Below are 20,149 nucleotides of genomic sequence, written 5' to 3'. Positions count from 1 at the left end.
TTAATTTTCGTTTCTCTTTTACTATCTCAGAAAACTATTAATGGACCAAAAGGAAAAATAATCAATCACAGATTGGGAAAATTTACAGTAATTAGAAAGCTACTGTCTTTGACTTGCTTCATGAAGTCTCTTTTAATTAATATTTCATTTTTCCAATTACATGATATAAGTTTTTCAACATTTTTTCATTGACATATTCATGTTACATACTTTTCCTTTACCCTTCCTCCCCTTCCCACCCATAGTGATGAACAATCTAGTGAATGTTGAACATGTACATTTGTGTTTATCATGTTTTCATATTACTCATTTTGTATATGAAGAATTAGGACTGAGAGAAAAATGAAAACCATGGGATAGGAAGGAAAAACCGTAAGAGAATTTTTTTTTAAAAAGTGAATATAGTTTTCATTAAAATTATGTGTTTTCTTTTTCCCTTTCCATCTGGATGTGAATTTGCTATTGAGTTTCAAGTACTAGAAAAAGATCATTGAATATGTTTTTTATTCATTTAGTCTTTGCTATGGTACACTTTCTCTTTCTTTTTCTTCTGTTTTAGATAGAGCAGGGCTTCTTAAACTTGGATACATAGATCCTCACATTACAAGGGGGTCTATGGTTTTATTTTTTTTAATTTATTTTAGGTTTTTGCAAGGCAAATGGGGTTAAATGGCTTGCCCAAGGCCACAGAACTAGGTAATTATTAAGTGTCTGTGATCGGATTTGAACCTAGGTACTCCTGACTCCAAGGTTGGTGCTTTATCCACTACACCACCTAGCTGCCCCTATGGGTTTATTTTTTAAAAAATACTTTGAGAATCATATTTCACTATAGGTGAGTTCACTTGTAAGTTCACATATTTTATTTTATGCATTTAAATTATTATTCTGGGGCATCTGTTGATTTCACCAGACTTTCACAAGGGTCCATGACAGAAAAAGAAAAAGAACCTCAATTCTAATTTCTAGCCTGTTTCCAAAATCAATTCCAACAGCTTCCTTGGGAAGGATGAGAAATATTTTTAATTTGCTTAGCCCATATATGAGTCTGTACTTGCAACCTTTCTGAATTAGACAAGAGAGTCACTTTTTTCAGCAAGTTCTAAAGTAATGAGTTAGTTTCACCCACAGTAGAGCTGCTTATTATTTTATATGGTGCAAAACAAAATGTAAGTTAATTTTTTAATCAATTCTAATCAGAATTATGGCTGACTCTCACTAGCAAGAACAGAAAATTTCATGTTATCATTATATAATAATTATACAAATAATTATACAAAGCTCTGTCTCCTTTACTTTCAGTAAGTCTTGAAACTGTCTCTTTTTCCTCTTCAGTTCAATACAGATTTTTCTACACAATAAATAAATAAATAAATACAAAGACAGATCATTGCTGAGAGTAAGTACTCACTCTCCCTTTGGTATGGCTACAGGTCTATCTTTCTAATTTTCTTTTACATCATTCTCTTTTGTACATTCTATATTACGATCAAAATACTTTGTTGTTGTTGACTCTCTGTAATCACGTAAAACATTTTTCCACATTAGTCATTTTGTCGAAGAAAAGTGGAAATAAAAAAAGGATGAAAAATTAGTATGATTTGGTCTGTAATCAAATACTATCAGTTCTTTCTCTGGAGGTGGATAGCATTTTTTTGTCATGATTCCTTGGAGATTATCTAGGATCATTGTGTTGCTTAGAATCTCTTAGTCATTCACAGTTGGTCATCATATTATTGGATGATGGCTTTGTATGATGGAGGTATGATGGGTACTTACAACATATTGTTGTAATTATACACAAGGTCCTTCTGTTTGTGCTCTCTTCACACTGCATTAGTTCATGTAAATCTTTCCAGGTTTTTCTGAAATCATCCTGCTGTCAGTTCCTATAGAACAATAATATTCAATTACAATCATACACTGAAAATTCTTTAGACATTCCCCAATTGATGGACATCTCTTAAATTTCCAATTTTTAACCACCACATAAAGAGTTGCTATAAATATTTTTATACATAAGATCATATATACGGATTGATAATAATACACATGTTCAAAGGCACAACTTTGGAACTATTAGCTTATTTCTTCTTTCTGTCATAGGAACTGATGAAAGATTTTCTGATTCTAAGTTAAACTAAACCACAGTGCTCTTGACTAACACTTTACTGGACAAAATATCCATTGATTGATTTCTTTGATTCTCTGCTTTCCATCTATTCCTTTGCTCAGGTAGACTAACAATGACAATATTTTTTAATTAGTCAGTTTCTTTATATACATATATATGTATGTATGGATATATTTGTACAAATGATTACACTAAAATATCCTTGTTTAAGAGTAAACATAATACCCCCTCCACCCCCCAAATATAGACCCTCATGAGCAATAAAGTAAAGGAAAGAGAAAAAAATAAAAATAAAAAATGTGCTTCAGTCTGTGTTCCAACAACACCAGCTCTGTCATGGATGGTTCACATTCTTTATGGTAAGTTCATCACAAAAGCTTCTTCCATATTTTTCCACCATTGTCATTGCTGATCACAACTCCCTCCATTCATACCTCCCCACTATCATATACTATATGTCCTCTCTCCTTTCACTCTGTCCCTCTCCTTAAATGTGCTGTAGGGTAGCTGAGTGGCTCAGCAGACTGATCCCTGGCCCTGGGGTCAAGAGGCCTTGAGCCCACATACCAACCCTATGGCCCAGCAACCACCCTGTGTTCCTGGACAGGCCATCCAATATCAGCCCCTTGAAAGAAGTAAAAAATAGAATGTGTTATACCTGACCACTCTCCCCTATGATCCACTCTCTTCTCCATCACTCACACCACCCCCTTCCCCTTGTCTCCCTTCTCTCCTTTTTGCTCTAGATGTCTATACCCCATTGAGAATATATGCTATTTCCTCTTCAAGCCACCTCTGATGAGAGTGAAGGTTCCCTAATTCTCCCTTGCCTTCCCCTTTCCATATCAATGCAATAGCTCATTGCAATAAAAAAACTTATTATATGAAATATCTTATCCCATTCCATCTCTCCTTTCTCTTACTCCCAGTACATTTCCATTTTAACTATGACTCTATTTTTACAATATATTATATCTTTGAATTCAGCTCTCCTCTGCTTCATCTATAAAAGCTCCTTCTACCTGCTCTATTAAATGAGAAGTTTCATATAAATATTATCAGTATCATTTTTCTGTGCATGAATACATACAGTTCATTATCATTAAGTCCCTCATATTTTACCCTTCTCCTCCACTCTCTATGCTTCACCTAAGTCCTTTACTTGAAGGTCAAACTTTCTGTTCAGCTCTGGTTGCTTCAACAGGAACAATTGAAATTCCCCTGGTTCATTGAAAGTCCGTCTTTTCCCCTGGAAGAGTATGTTCAGATTTGCTGGGTAGTTGATTCTCAGATTCATTCCAAGATCTTTTGCCTTCTGGAATATTGTATTCCTAGCCCTACAAGCCCTTAACATAGTTGCTGCTAAGTTCTGTGTGATCCCGACTGCAGTTCCACAACATTTGAATTGTGTCCTTCTGGCTGTAATAGTTCTCTTTGACTTGGGAGTTCTGGAACTTGGCTATAATATTCCTGGTGGTTGGTTTTTTTGGATCTCTTTCTGGGGGAGATCGGTGAATTCTCTCAATTTCTATTTTGCCCACTGCTTCTAGGATATCTGGGCAATTTTCCTGTAGGAATTCTTTAAAAATGAGGTCAAGGCTCTTTTCCTGATCATGAATTTCAGGTATACCAATAATTTTTTTTCAAGGCAATGGGGTTAAGTGGCTTGCCCAAGGCCACACAGTTAGGTAATTATTGAGTGTCTGAGGCTGGATTTGAACTCAGGTACTCCTGACTCCAAGGCCAGTGCTCTATCCACTGCACCACCTAGCTGCCCCCATCCCAATAATTTTTAAATTATCTTTCCTGAATCAATTTTCCAGATCAGTTATTTTTTCAATGAGATGTTTCACATTTTCTTCTAATTTTTCATTCTTTTGTTGTTAAAGTATTGTGTCCTGACTTCTCATAAAGTCAACAGCTTCTTTTAGCTCCATTCTAGTTTTGAAGGATTTTTTCCCCAGAGAGTTTTCTTATCTCCTTTTTCCGTCTGGCCAATTCTGCTTTTTTAAAGCATTCTTCTCCTCAATAACTTTTTGAACTGTTTTTTAACATATTATTTTCTTCAGCATTTTTTTATCTCCTTGACTAAGCTGCTGACTTCTTTTTCATGTTTTTCCTTCATCTCTTTCATTTCTTTTCCCAATTTTTCTTCTATCTCTCTTAAATTTTTTTCTGAGCTCTGTTGTAGCCCGAGCCAAATTTCCATTTTTCTTGGAGTCTTTAGATGCAGAAGCTTGTACTTCCTCATCTTCAGATTGAGTATTTTGATCCTTCTTGGGATCATAAACTATGTATTTTTCAATGGTGTTCATCGTTTTTCTCTGTTTACACATTTCTCCAACCTGTGCCCGGTTTTGGAGTGCTTCCCGAGCTTTTGAGTATTATTAGGACACACCCCCCACAAGGATTTCAGTGTATGAGGCTCTGTCTCCCCTCCTAGTCTGTGAATGACCACAAGCGTACCCCTCTTCTACGGGGCTGAGGTGGCAGGGCCCTGCTGTTCTATGGGGAAGCCTAAACGGTGAACAGGATCTTAATGTAGTCAGATCCCCAGAGTCCTGTTCCAGGTACAGAGGACAGACATCAGAAGTCTCTTTCCACTCCCCTAGTTGCCTGGGGCCTACTGTTTTCCAGCTCTGCCTCATTCAGTTTCCTGGATCAGGCCACCACTACTTGCTGAGTGCCTTGAGGGCTGGGCTTCACATACTCACTCTGGCAGAGGTCCCCCTGATGATCTTCCAAGTTGTACCCAGTGCTCCCTGGGGTGTAGATCAGGAAACTGCCCCCGTTGCCATGAACCATGGTTCCCAGGCACCCTGGGGCTGCCTCTGGGAGGCTGAAGTTCCTTCACTCTGGCAGGTCACCCCTCTAACCAGGTGGAGCAGGGCCTTTCTGCTATTTTCCAGGTTACCTTGGTCTAGAGAATTGCTTCACTGGATCCCTCTGTGGGTTCTGTCTCTCAAAAATTTAGTTAGAGTCATAATTTTATGATGTTTGAAATATTATGGAGAAAACACCTAGGAGAGGCTCTTCTCCTGTTGTCATCTTGGCTCTGCTCCCCCAAATTATAGTCAATTTCAAATCTACTTGATGCCATTTTAAATTTTTATTTCTCAATTTGAAAATTATTTAGAGTAAATATTTCATATTACTATAGATAGTTTTGATTTCTTTGTCTGAACTGTCTGTCTATCCTTTGTCCTTATGAATTGAAGAATGGCTGTATTATTATAAATTTGACTCAGTTCCCTATACATTCAAGAAATGAGTGAGGGTTTTTTTTTAAACCAGAATTACTTATATATAAGTCCCCCCCTTTTCTGCTTTCTTTTTTTAATTTTGGTTGCATTGGGTCTTTTTTTGTGCAAAAATGCATTGTAAACAAAATTATCCAGTTTATATTTTGTAATGCTTTCTGTAACTTCCTTAAATTCTTCCCTTGTCTATATAACTGACAGGTAAACTTTCCCATGCTCCCCTAATTTGCTTGTGATAGTGCCCTTTATATCTAAATCATATGACCATTTTGACCTTAACTTGTTATACTGTGTGAGATGTTGGCCATATAGTTTAGTTTCTGCCAGGGTGTTTTCTAATTTACCTATCAGTATGGAGCAAGTAATGAGTTTTTGTCCCCAAAGCTTTGCTCTTTGAATTTGTCTAACATTAAATTCTTATGGTCATTTATTACAATATATTCTGTAACTAATCCAGTTCTACTTGTCTACCACTCCATTTCTTAGTCAATAGCATTCTTTGAATGATTACTGCTTTATAATACAGTTTGAGATCTGATATAGCTATACCACCTTCCTTCACAGTTTTTTTCATTGATTTCCTTGATATTGTAGGCCTTTTATTCTTTCAGATGAATTTTGTTACAATCCCCACATTTACATACTAGGATATTGAGACTCAGAGAGGTTAGATTTTCCTAAAGGAAAACAGAGCAGATTCAAACCCAGGTCTTTGATTCTAAATCCAACACGGGTTCCACTCCATTACTATTCTTGCCTCTTTGGAGACCTTCTAGTTTTTATTACTGAAGTTTCTGTGGCTCTCTGACTTAATTAAATGCCATTTCTCTAAGAAGTCAAATCTTTTGCCTTCCTAAAGCTTTTAAATATAATATAAACAAAATAGAACAGAACAGCGAAAAATATTTGCACAGGAGTTTTGGGAAAGATCCAAAACAGACCTTAGGTTTTTTTTAAGTGAATAAGGTTATAGGGAGGTTTCATGGAATTTAAAATTTAAATTTTCAGTGTTTACAAATCTAACAATGCTTCCTGTTTTGGGGTCCAGGATAACTAGGGCTATTATGCTAATTTCCTTCTCTTAGGAGCCCATCTCTCCCTTGGACGGACCTTTATTTGTGGTCCAGCCTGAGTTCCATCCTGGGGGAACCTGGTCACCTAGAAGAGGAGTCAGACTCCTTTTCTCCTACTGTTTGGTTCATTAAATCCCCCACCATGGTTCCCTGGACCCATTATAGTTAAATTACAGGTGCACGAGCTGGCTGCCTATACTGCAGTACCTCACATCTCTCACCCGGACATGTGAACACTTACTCACTCTCTGGACTGGCCCTCTGAACTCAACTTATCCTTACTTTGGCAGGTCTGAATTCTAGAGAAGGACCACTATCATGTGGTTATACACAAATTCTTTGGATCCTAGGGATAAACCTGTTGTAGGAAAAATATACTTCCCCAATCTTCAATATGGACAGCTAAGTAGCATGGATTGAACACCAAGACTGGAGCCAGTAATACTCATATTCATGAGTTCAAATCTGACCTCAAAAACATTATCTGCATGACCCTGGGCAAGTTACTTAATCCAGTTTGCCTCAGTTTTCTCCTCTGTGTAAGAAGTTGGAGAAAGAAATGGCAAACCACTCTCTTGACCAAGAAAACCCCAAATGAGGTAATGAAGAATAGGACATGACTGAACAACAATAATAACCTTCAATATATGTTTTGGTTTACACAACTAGTTACATAAAATGGCACTTTTAGATCTGAAATATATAACTATATACATAAAGTAAAGCAAAAGTAATAATATCATAGGTACTTACATATTAAGGTTTCAAACTTACTTGATGCCATTCCAAAATCTATTATTTTACCACCACCACCACCTTTCTTATATTTCTGAGTTCAGAATCTGCTTCATTTTGTGAACAACTCAACTTTAGCTTGTCTATATCTTAATTATCACATTCTCATTTTTTATATTACCAGATAAATTACATTTTGATGTCTCAATTTCCTTAGTTTACCACAGATATTGCCACATTTCAGAGTTTTCAAGTCACTATTTCCGTATCTCTCAAAGTTACTGTTTTCCCTTAGAACACAGAGCAGCTTTAATTCAACCCTTAAATTAGAATTAATTTAACAAATCCTAAGGGCCACTACATTTCTCTTAGGTCATTGCTCATGTCTACAGTCTCCATAAATAGAAAGTTACTCAACATGTAATATTAAATAGTCATGGGACCCACAAAAGAATTGCTAAAAGTACTAAAAACTCACACTATGCCCTTGACAGAAACAAACTAAAAAAGCAGAAGGAATACCTATGGTCATACCCTGTCAAGTAATTGATACTTAAAACCACATCTAGACATGAAGTAGTTTGCAGTATTGCCTGATAGGGTATGCTATATTTCACATTCACTCTGAATAATATGTAAAGTCCACGTCTTCTGGCAAATTGGGGCAGGAGTTGAGTTCCTTAGCCTGTGGGTGGTATACTTTCTGGAACATGAACTTTCTCTTTTCAATCACTTTTACCCAATGGACTCAAGACCCCTGAACCTCTCAAATTCAGAAAGTCACCAATTCTATACAAATCCCTTAAAATTGATGTTTAGACTCATATTTAAGAAAGAAAACGCCAAATAAAAATACATCCATCAACTCAGAAAAAAAAAAAATCTTACCCACTTGAATCTCCTTACCTTAGCTGCCACAAGGAAGTGACATGATTATATTGAGTAAGACTTTGATCCTTCACTCTCTCTCCTTATAGGATGCTTCAGGTTTAGGAGATATTACCTGGAGAATTGAAGGAAACAATGCTAAGAGATGCCTATCAATTTTGACTGACATAGCACCTTACCTCTTTGCCATCGTTAGGAGAACAAGGGGCCATTCAGGTTTTGCTGCCTTCTAACAAAGATTTAGGTCTTTTTTTTTCAAGGTCAACATATTTCTACTTCATTGGTCAGGCAAATTCAGCACTTGCTCTGTTGGAAGGTTTCTGAGGGTACATTGAAAGCATGTTCATTTGTGGCATAATCCACTTCAACCCTCAATACATGAGTCCATGGAAAAGGGATAATAAACCATCAGGAAAAGAAAATATTTTACTTTTTCAAATCTGTGCTTCCTGACTTCTTATATGACTTTTTTTTCAGGATTGAGTACTATTTATTGAATTGGTTTGTTTGGGTGAGTAAGCTATTCATTTGAGTATAAATTAGTCACTTTGGAAGGTTGTATCTACTCTCTGTGGTAAGTGAGTGTTTTGTAAGACAGAGTTGTTTCAATGCATTACATAGTCTCTTAAGTCCTGAAAACCTTCCCAGATAAACCTTATTAATTCCAACTACTCCAGTGACTGCCTAAATACTTCTGTAATATATATTAATCAGACTTTTTAAGAATCATAAAACTTTTTTTTTTCAAATGGGTGATTCCCTCTTCATAATGAATAGCTGTGGAAATTATGCTGAGAATATTTTTTTCCAAAACACTTGTTTTTCAAAAATCTATATCTCTAAATATACTAAATATTCTAAATGGTTGCATTTTTAAGAGTAAATTTGTTTTTTAGAACAGTCAAAATAATTGGATGTCATCCTGATGAGTAAAGTGACATTTTCAAACTGGGCAATATCATTTTTATAAGGAGGAGAAAAAGAGAGGAGATGATAAAATGAGATGAGTGCTTGAATATATTCCATCATAATCCATGACTTCTTCATCTCAGGGGACTACTGTAGATTCAGGAAATGACTGAATCTTGACTCTTTCTCCTTTTTACACAATACACACTTTGGGGATTGTTCTGTCCTCTTTTCTCTAAGGTCTCAGAGGAATGCTAAAGATCACTGTGCCCCAAATCTCCTGTTCTCTGGCATTGGCACTCAGATGCTGAATTGACTCTGTTTTCTATTGGACCCTAAGTCATTATTTAACTGACTCTCTATCCCTGCACAAATGCACAATGAATGACTTATTAATGGTTTTCTTTTCCATAAAAGGATTCTAGCTATCTTTTGAGGAATATCAGCACCATTGTCATGGTATAGAGATATTACTTTCAAGGAGGTTACATTCATTTCATTGTAAAATTTCTATTACATTTATTTGAGAAATTGTACTTCTTTATATATTTCTGTATTTCTGCAGTAGAGTTTGGATGATTGTTGGGAAAGGACCTTTCTTTCCAGTATCTTATACTGCCAGGCAATCATCAGAATCTTCCTAAGACAATTCAAATGGAAGTGATTCAGTATCTTGGTATGGCACTAGTAGACTGTTCATGTTTCACAGGCATACAACAATGAAGTCAGTAAAATGGCTCAATAGATATTCAGTTTGACAGTCAGTCTAATTTCTCTTCCACACTTTCCTTGGGAGACTCTCAAATACTGAGCTAGCTCTGGCAATATGTGTGCCAATCTCATTATCAATGTGCATGTCCCTGGGGGGGGGATTGCCAAGATAAGTGAACTTTTTCATTTGTTATCAGTGGTTCCACATGGTGTGGTACTGGTTGATGGACCACCTGTGTTTTCTTGGTGTTAAGCCCAAATTAACACATACAGAAGAGTATTAATAAGTTGGTCATTTTGTTTGTTTAAAAGGGCCTTCTCAAGATCCTTCTTATTTTTTTGCAAGGCAATGGGGTTAAGTGACTTACGCAAGGTCACACAGCTAGGTAATTATTAAGTGTCTGAGGTCACATTTGAACTCGGGTCCTATGGGGCTGGTGCTCTATCCATTGTGCCACCTAGCTGGTCCTGTCAAGATCCTTCTAAAGAATTTTGGAATTGATTTATGACATGGAGGTACTAGCACAGTACTGCCTAGCATGGTGGGGATACACAAATCAAATAAGCCACTATGAGCACAGCAGAATTGAAGTAGCCCAAAAGAATTGTGATACAGATTTAGAGAATTTACCCCAGATGTTCACATGGACTATTTGTTCCCAACCTGGAGAAGAGCAATCCAAGTTCATATTCATCTCATTTAGGCACAGTTGAATACACTGTAACTTGACTCTAACATAATGATGTCATATTGGTCCTCTTCAAGAATGAAGTTCAACAACCATTTCTGTATATGCAAATACTTAAATTGATTTGTGACATTACTGGAATTTTGCTCTCTCCATCAGCATATATTTCAGTTAGTTCTGAGTTTCTTATCCTATACAGTTTTTAATTCCTATCTCTCCACAAGTTTCCTTCACAGGAATTGATCAAAAGTGCTGGAGAATTTTCTATGACTCTTAATATTTTATGGATACCAGTGTAACACTCAGACTGTCCATGTACTATCCTTTACTCTCTCTTGTTACATGATCACACCACATCGTTTTCTTGACATTCACATCTATGACTCCTCATAAGTAACTTATAATCATTATTATGCTTCAGCCCACTTATACCTTTATATTCTTTTACTGTTTTTCTATTCCCCTTCCAGTCACCTACCATTTGGATTCTTCTGTGATCATGGTTTTTTCATGATATTACAACATGGTATTAGCAAGAATATCTTGGAATTTAAAAGATGTTATTTTTTTCCCCAGCAAGGAGTAGCTTGGGATAATTTAATATATTATGAATCTTCTCAAATGCAATCCAATCCAATCTCTTTCCATCAAACTTGGGTTCAGACTCATTTTCTATCTGAAGTTTCTGTGCAAGTATTTTGTACCAATGGAATAGTACAAGAGAACATCCACCTGATTTTATAGTACTAACCTGAGTAGTATGTTCCTTCTTTGGTTTGTTTTTCTACAATAGATGACTATGTCATTCTCTTTTGATTTAACATTAATATTGGTATAGTACATTAATAATGGACCTGTATATATTTGTCTTATTGTTTTCTTGATGTGTCTTTTTAGAGTGTATGTGAATTTTTCCCCCATGCCTGCTTCTTCAAGAGCAAGGACCATTTGTCTCTTACTTCCTTTAGAATTTCTCTGCTCATATACACACACACACACACACACACACACACACACACACACACACATATATATATATATATATATATATATATATATTGCTCTAATATGATTAGAGTGATCAAGGAGTGCTTATAATGGTGATAACAACAGCCACAGAGCATATACATAATTTAGTTGAGAATCATGATTACATTTGAATAGGAACTTCTCAGTTGGCAAATGTAATCGTCAACTGCTCTGCAAATTATAGCCTTGAAGAGTCTTGCAGAGTCACTGAAAGATTAGAAGACTTGCCTAAGGTCTCCTAGCCTAAATGATTCAGAGACTGGATTTGAACCTGATCATTCTGACTTTGAAGCTGACTATAAACTGGGAAACACTGTCTCTCAATTTGAATGTAAATGAAGTTTGATGGTCACAAAGTGCTTTGCACATATCCATCTTCTATCTTTATAACAATGTAGGGTGATATTATTTTATGCTATATATTATATTGTAAATGATATTATTTCTATATTTAGATGAAAGTACTGAGGTTCAAAGAAGTTAAATTGTTTGTCCAAAATAAATGGTGGAGCATAGGATTTTAGACTCTCAAATCCAAATATACTCTCCATTCCCATTAGCTATCCTAGATTGCCCAGTTGACAGGCAACAGGCAGCTTGCTTACTAAGTTATGATCCTCTGGTCTTCTGAGTATGACCTTCTTATGACATATATATTAAGAAAAATAGTCCAAACAATGACCTCATTTATTCAGTGTAAGCTTGGTATGTGTCATCCAATCACCAAGTAACTGGTGAATTTATTAATGTTATTTAATGAAATGACTTCGTAATTTGCCAAGTTGTCCATGCCATAAATATGATTTTCAATTTTCTTTATTGAAAAGATGAACTTTTATACAGTGATTTTCCTCTAGAATAGTGTTTCTTAGCCCAGATTGTAAATGGAGATAAATTATCTATCATTAGTTGTCTTGGGGTAGGAGGAATAACACTTAGCTTTGAATAGTTTTAAAGTAATTCAAATGATAATTTGAAATTTTTCAAATAAAGTGATTCAATAATAATGACAGTGACAATGACTGCTATATAATACTTCTTTTTTTTTTAGGTTTTTTTGCAAGGCAAATGGGGTTAAGTGGTTTGCCCAAGGCCACACAGCTAGGTAATTATTAATTGTCTGAGACTAGATTTGAACCCAGGTACTCCTGACTCCAAGGCCAGTGCTTTATCCACTACGCCACCTAGCCGCCCCTATATAATACTTCTAAGGGAGAATTTAATTTGTAGGAATACTGAGAATATAAAGTTTTCATTAATTGAACTCATTTAAACTTCTAAAATAAGCAAAAATATATTTTTCTTTGGAAACACTTCATTCAAATTAAAAAAACAACTTTGGAATAGCACTGTCTTGCAGACCCATATATCTTCCTTGATCCTGAATACTTCATCCCTATTCCTTAGTCAATATCATCAAGAAGAAGTAAACTTTGTGGAGAAAGCCTGCTATCTCCACCACAACAATCGAACACCTATTCCTCACCAATTGCTCACCAACTGCCACCAATGGGTCAGCCAAGGCACTTTACTGGAATAATAAAGCACTCTGAGGGATGGGATTTAGGGCTGATATGTTCCAATTGGATCATATCATAGCTCCCACTTTGACCACCTTCTCCCTTCAGATCCAGGTGGAAATAATCTCAAACCTGTGCCCAAGAATCAGAAGTATATCCAAGACCTCACCAGACCTGCTGCTTTCAGTCTAATTCCATCTACCTAAGATAAATCTTTGTTGAGATAAAATCCTATAACTTCCTCTGCATGTATTATATAGGCCCCACCACTTCAGCAGCTAGACCTACTTGAAAACTCTGAAGAGAAATTTCTTAGCAGTAAAGTCACTAGTCCTTTCAAATGACTCAATATCAGAAATGGAAATGATTCCATCAATGGAAATGATATTAAAGAAGATTAATATCTGCATTGCTTTGAACCCTAAGGATCATTGAGTCTTTCAATCTGACTTGCAACAGAAAACTATATTTGTTGCCTCCCTTAATAGAATAGGGGTAGCTAGATAGAACAATGGATACACAACCAAGTTTGTGTATCCTCTTCCTCCTCCACCCCCACCTCCTCCTCTTCCATCAGCATAGAAACCATTGATTACAACAAATGGAGCCTGTGGACTACTGTGGACAAGTTCACTTACCTTGGCATTGTCCCTTCCAAGGAGGTACACATTGACAATGAGGTTGACTCACGCATTGTTAAAGATAGCTCAATATTTGGGAGGCTCCAAAAGAAAGTGTGGGAGGGAATAGGAATTAGACTGACTACTAAACTTAAGGCCTACAGAGTCATTGTGCTGACCTCATTGCTTTATGCCTGTGAAATCTGGACAATCTACTAGTGCCATGTCAGGAAACTGAATCACTTCCATTTAAATTGTCTTAGGAAGATTCTGAAGATCATCTGATAGAGAGAGCAACTGTGATGGGCTGGACATATTGTAAGAATACCAGATGTACACTTGTCCAAAAAACTATTTTATGAGAACTTACACAGGGCAAGCACTCACAAGGAGGTCAGAAGAAGTGATACTGAGACACTCTGAAGGGGGCTCATTGAAGAAATTTAAAATTGATTGTATGGCATTGGAGACACAAGATTGTCTAGCATAGCATACCCTCATCAGTGAGGTTGCTGCACTCTATGAGGAAGGCAGAATTGAAGCAACTCAAAGGAAACAAGACATACATAAGTTTAGAATACCCACCCTCGATGATTACATGGACTATTTGTGCCCAACCTGTGGTAGAGCATATCCAGCTCATTATTGGACTGATTAGCCACAGTCAGACACAATAATTTGTCTCAAACATAGAAATGTCATTTTGCTCTTCTTTGATGATGAAGGACAAGAACCATTCCTTTCATACACATATGGAAACATAGCTTAATATTAAGAGAAGATTTGGGAAGAAGTCCCCAGGACCAGGGGTGTGCTGGAATCCATTTAAACTGGCTCAGAGGGGCGGCTAGGTGGCGTAGTGGATAAAGCACCAGCCTTGGAGTCAGGAGTACCTGGGTTCAAATCTGGTCTCAGATACTTAATAATTACCTAGCTGTGTGGCCTTGGGCAAGCCACTTAAGCCCATTTGCCTTGAAAAACAAACAAAAAAACCCCTGTAAACTGGCTCAGAAAAGGTAATTGTTTAATTTTCAGTATGACCACTGAAAAGCACATATTTTACAAATTGAAACTGAATCTAATGATTTATTATTTGCCCAGACTTCTAAAAAGGAGGATTAGAAAAATGTTAATGATTATGATTAAGCATAACAGTATGTCATGGGTACTTTTTTGAGATCTGGTTGTTAAATATTCATTAACACATCCTCAAATCAGAACTTACTTATGGTTTGTAGGTTTTCTCTAATGAATATTTTGCTCCCACCTTCTTCACCCCCCTTCATTCCACTTAGCTGAGATCTTTCAGATCTCCTTAATCATTAAGGTCACCAGTTTTGAGGTAGAAGGATTAACTGAATTTGAGAGTGGCAGCAGAGAAGAACAATGGATTTGACACCAGACCTTTGGGTTTGGATCCTGATTCTGCAGCTTAGCAGCTATTTATAAAATGGAGTGTTTTGACAAGAAAATTTCTAAGGTTCCTTCTAACTTAGGATCACCTGATCCTATAAAGTTAGCCATCAGTTTTGAGTGATTTTTGGAATGCTATTAGGTAAAATGACTTATAGTTCCACAGTATTCCTTTCCTATTCACAATCTTTTTAAAAAAATTCAACATGATCCATATCTGTATTTTCATAATAAAACTGGAAATGAGAACAAGTCTTTGCTAGTTCTTTACTCCCATTTCATCCTTTTTACCCACCAATCCATCACTGTGCAAAATGCACCATCTTCAAGGAGCATACTTTCTATCTGAAGAGAAGTCAGAAAATGTATAAATCACCCTCCTTTGGCTCCCCGTTTAAAAATTCCTTTGGAGTCAAACGACCTAGATTTCCAATGCCAGTTTTGCTCCTACTCTGACCTTGGGCAAATCATTTAACCTACCAGAGCCTCTTTCCTCATCAATAAAATGAGGATGCTAGTTTATTTTTCATTTTAGTTTCCCTAGTCCAATCCCTTCACTTTATATATGAAGGAAGGAAAGATCAAAGAGATTAAGTGACGTTACCCAAACCTATAGTCAGTGCAGAGCAGGTATTTGAAACTAGATTTTCTAATGCAAACGTTTTATTCTTTTCACTGTGAATTGGGACTTGAAAAATGTTAAGATAAGTGAAGAGGAAGAGGAAATGACAAGGGGGAGGGAATTCCAGATGTAGGGAACCTCATGAGCAAACAGTCTGTGAACCTCTTTTAAATACTCAGCACTGAATTTTAAGACTAAACCCCATTTAAAATTTCTTTACATTCTTATTCAATACTAGATAACCAGTCTCTCAACAACCAGTCTCACATGTACATGAATATCTACTTTAAATGGACTCATATGCATATTAATGTGCATGTATGTACAAATGCATATGAATACTCATATACATGTATGTACAATATATTTTCTCATATGTCTATAATTATACACACACAGGGGACAGCTAGGTGTTCCAGTAGTTAGAATCCTGGGACTGAAGTCAGGAATACTCTTCTTTGTGATTTCCCATCTGACTTCAAACATCTAGTAGTGTGACTCTATTTGCCTCAATTCCTCAGCTGTAAAATGAATTAGAAAAGGAAATTGCAAACCATTCCAGCATCTTTTCCAAGAAAACCCCAAATAGGATCATGAAGAGTTGGACTCAACTTCTTTTATATGCAAAGTTTAAGTCTAATTGAATAAATTTGTTCCATGATTTGCTCTAATTGTAATATCTATCTTTATGTGTGATTGTGATTTAAATTTTTCCTACCAACCATTCAATCAAAATTAAAATGTTGCATACTCAATTACATTGATTAGAGAAGATAATTTCCTTTCTACTCAAATTTGGCAATTATATGTCAGTATAAATAACTACAGTGAAGGTAAAAATTATTCTGGCATCTCAAATTTGATTAAAGGGACATTTTTTATAGAAGTAATATATTTCTATGTTTTGGATCCAAAGCTTAATATTTTAGTATAGAAATACAGTAGGCTAATTTACTAGCAAAGCTACCATTTGGTAAAAAGCTTATAATAGAAAAGCATGTTTTTTTTTAAAGTTTCTCTCAATAGGCAGATACAGATCTCTATATAGGCAGATTAATTGCATGAGGACCTTTCTTTGATACATAATAAATAATGTTGAACTTTTTTTCTTTCAGAATGTTTTTGATTCTGAGACTTAGATAAGTAAGGAGATGACAAGTTAAAAATTCCTTTAAGATGCAAAAAACCTGGAATTTATTCTTAAATGGCCTTTGGGCTTCTTTAGCCCCAAAAGCTTCAATAAGAGAAGGTGACTTCACTTGTCTTCTATCTGTGAAGACTATGACATCTGAACAAGCTGATGCTGTTTGGTATTTAGTCTGTAGAAGAGAATCAAAATATCATCTGGCAGATTTGTTAAAATTCATGGACAAAGGGGATGGTCTCTTGAGTTGTGACTTGCTGTCCAATGAAGGCATCTCTGAGTTGACAGCTGAGAGAATACAATTGAGTTTCATCAGTAAGGCTAACTAGAGTTGCCTGACTTTTCCCTGGATGAAATTCTGAACAAGTTCACTTTTTTCTAGAAGGTTCTGACTTTCTGATACCAGTCTGAAACAGTGTCATATTCCATTGGTATATATAATTTCTTTGCTCAACTCTGATTATAATTTTAAAAGAGAGAAATAAGGAGAAAAGAAGTAGTTTAGGAACTATCCTCAAAAGACTACAATTTGGGAAAAAAATTAAATAATGAGATTAGATAATTGGAAGGAGAAAAGACAGCTAGAATTATGATGTCATTAGTGTGAAGAGCTCCCAAAATGGAAATTCCCTCCACTGCAGCAGTTCAATACTTCTTCAACTTGAAGACTCAGAGAGTTCCAAGGAACAATCAGAGTCAAATGACCTACTTATGGTGAAGCCTATAACAAATGTCCTTTATTAATTCATTTATCCTCATTTAAGTCTTCCTGATTCCAAGGCTAGCCCTATTCGCCATATAACACAGTGTCCCTTAGTCAATTATTAAATAGGGAAAATGACAATTACAGAAAATAATGTAGCCTAGTAATGCTATTTATATTCCAGGAAAGCTTTCATACAATTAAAATATTTTGTTCATAATTAATTGCTTACTTTGTAATCCCATTGATGGGTATTTCTTCTTTATTGTAGGACTGATCTTGTATTTAAAGTCTATATTTTACTCAATTCAACTATTTTGTTTTAGTACTATGTACGAAGCACAGTGTTAGGTGATACAGAGAGTTGCAAAAATTAACTAAGAAATGATGCTTTCCTATATAACATTTGTAATCTAGTGAACTCACACACTCTTAAATTTGACATAGGTAGAGAGCAGATACAAGGATAGAATGAAGAATGTGCTATCAAATCAATGTGTTAGTTGGTTTAATCTGTTTATTTTTTTGTTAACAGAGGAGTGTGGGTGCATATGGGAAATGTTAGCAATGCAAAAAAGGGAAAGAATAAAATATTTTTAAAAGTCACCTAGAATGGGAAAGATACTAATTCTTATTTCTGAGAATATAAGAGAACTTCACCCAACACATGCAACCTGTGTGACTTTGGGCAAGTTATTTAATTTCCATACAGCATAAAATTCCTTTTTTGTAAAATGAGGTGGTTAAAGAAGATGACCTCTGAGGTTCCTTTCAACTTCAGAACTATGATCTCATAAAGTCTTTCCAGAGTTACCATTTTAGGAAGGTACAAAGGTCAGATATTCCTTCATTTTCCATGCAGATATATTCTTCTAGACTTCTCCAGCATGGATCTGAGTCTGGTACTTTTTCTCCCACCTCTTCTTTTCAATTTCCTTTTGCATGCTGTCTTTATTAAATTAAAAGCTTCTTGAAGAGAGGGATTGTCTTTTGCCTTCCTTTGTAACTTCATAACTTAATATTATCACTTAAATGATCACTGAATATTACAGGACTTGTTCATATTATAAAAACATTGCAAGTATTAAATTAGTCACTCTGCTTTACAAATCCCAGAGCTTTCTGCCATATCTATCTCTCTTCCATGTTGATTTCTCATAGACCCATACCTTTTAAGGAAGTATTTTCAGAAGCTCCTTCTGCACAAAGACCCCAAAGCATCTGATGTATTTTTACTATGTTGGCTTAAGATATATTGCTTCTGTGTGCCAGATTTCATGTTGTCCATGAGACACTGGGTGAAATTATTAGGGATTGAATCCCCCTCCCAATCCTCCAAAGGACACTAGATTAAGGCCTATGTTCAAAATTATACATTCCTATAAGCACATACACTTCTAAGTAAATCCTGCCAAAACTGGATCATATATCTGAAACATTTTGGCAGGTTCCTATTAGGTGTTGGACACTCCAGTGCAATGGGAAAAGGTCACTAAGCAGACCCTCCAAAACAAAGCCCAGTAAAGCATTTTATATGGAATGCTCAGCATTTTCTTTAAAACTGACACACAAATTTTATGTGGGTTATTAAATTCACAAAAATGAAAAAAAAGCAAACAAGGGACTATTTTCCCAAGTCATGGCATAGAGCAAGTGTCTCTATGGTATGTGTTTTTACTTGAAACTTTCTCAATATAAAAACGCAGAAGCCATCCAAAGGCAAATGTCAGGGCGGCTTGTACTCCACTGGAATAGATCACAGTATAAATAGAGCTGTAACAAAATTAAAATTCCAGCTGAATACTTGTCCAGGAATAGGTTCTCTAGATTGAAAGGTTACCAGGAGCAAAGCAGACCTTCTGGCCACCAAATATAAGATGGATTTTCTTTGTATGGTTATTATGTTCCCTATGATTCTATCACTTATATTGACATTTAAATTTTCTTGCTTTTTCTTCATCCCCACTCCCGATCTAAAAACAGCTTTCTTCCATTTTGAAATTAGGCATTTCAAGTGGAAAGCACACTTGCTGTGGAGAAAGAAGATCTAGGATTGTGTAAACTTGGGTACATCATACAGTTTCTTTCAGCCTTGGTTTCTTTACCTTCAAAATTTAAGAGTTGAACTAGATGAATTATAAGGTCCCTTCCACCTTTATAGAACAAGAATTATTTATAGAGTCAGTCTTCACTTTTTACACTGGAGACAAGTGAGACGCAGAAAAATTAAGTGGTTTGCCCAAGGTCACATTAAATATTAAATGAAATCAAAGGAGGCCAGACTTTATTGTTTCATTTTACAGATGAGTAAATTGAGGGAACCTGCTCTACTGGATGCAGATAGAGGAAGAATTTGAACTGAGGAATTTGGAATGCAGAATCTTTTACCTCTACCGAAATCCAAATACTGAATGAATGCTAACATCAATGTTCCTTCTCTACTCTTTCTCTTTGTACTTCTCCGGCATTCTTACCATGCCAAGAGGAGAACAAGAGCAATATGGTTTCTGAAAAATTAAGAAAACTCTATACTATGCACAAAAAGTTGACTGTTTCTCACATAACAGAATCTCAGTGCCTGCCATTGCTTAGACCAAACACCCAGATAATCAGTTGATTTTACCCCATTTTTCATAGATACTTGAGTGCTCTGTAACTACTTCCTCAAAGAGTTTACAGTTTAATTAGGTTAATTATTT

General features: G+C 35.8%; 1 long non-coding RNA gene across 4 annotated transcripts in view; it reads right to left on the bottom strand.

Annotated features, from left to right (window-relative positions):
• Positions 1-980: 980 nt before the first annotated feature.
• The window catches only part of LOC141489768 (uncharacterized), an 81,482-nt gene continuing 62,313 nt past the window's right edge, over positions 981-20,149 (bottom strand). For all 4 annotated transcript variants that reach the window (XR_012468981.1, XR_012468979.1, XR_012468982.1 and 1 more), the window contains 2 exons: positions 8,109-8,205; positions 981-1,889 (listed from right to left, as the gene is read on the bottom strand). This is a non-coding gene — a long non-coding RNA (uncharacterized LOC141489768). The remainder of the gene's footprint in view (positions 1,890-8,108; positions 8,206-20,149) is intronic.

Source organism: Macrotis lagotis, chromosome 5, assembly GCF_037893015.1.
Source record: "Macrotis lagotis isolate mMagLag1 chromosome 5, bilby.v1.9.chrom.fasta, whole genome shotgun sequence".
In the NCBI taxonomy this organism is placed as follows: Eukaryota; Metazoa; Chordata; class Mammalia; order Peramelemorphia; family Peramelidae; genus Macrotis; species Macrotis lagotis.
This window is presented reverse-complemented; position numbering and strand designations above follow the sequence as displayed.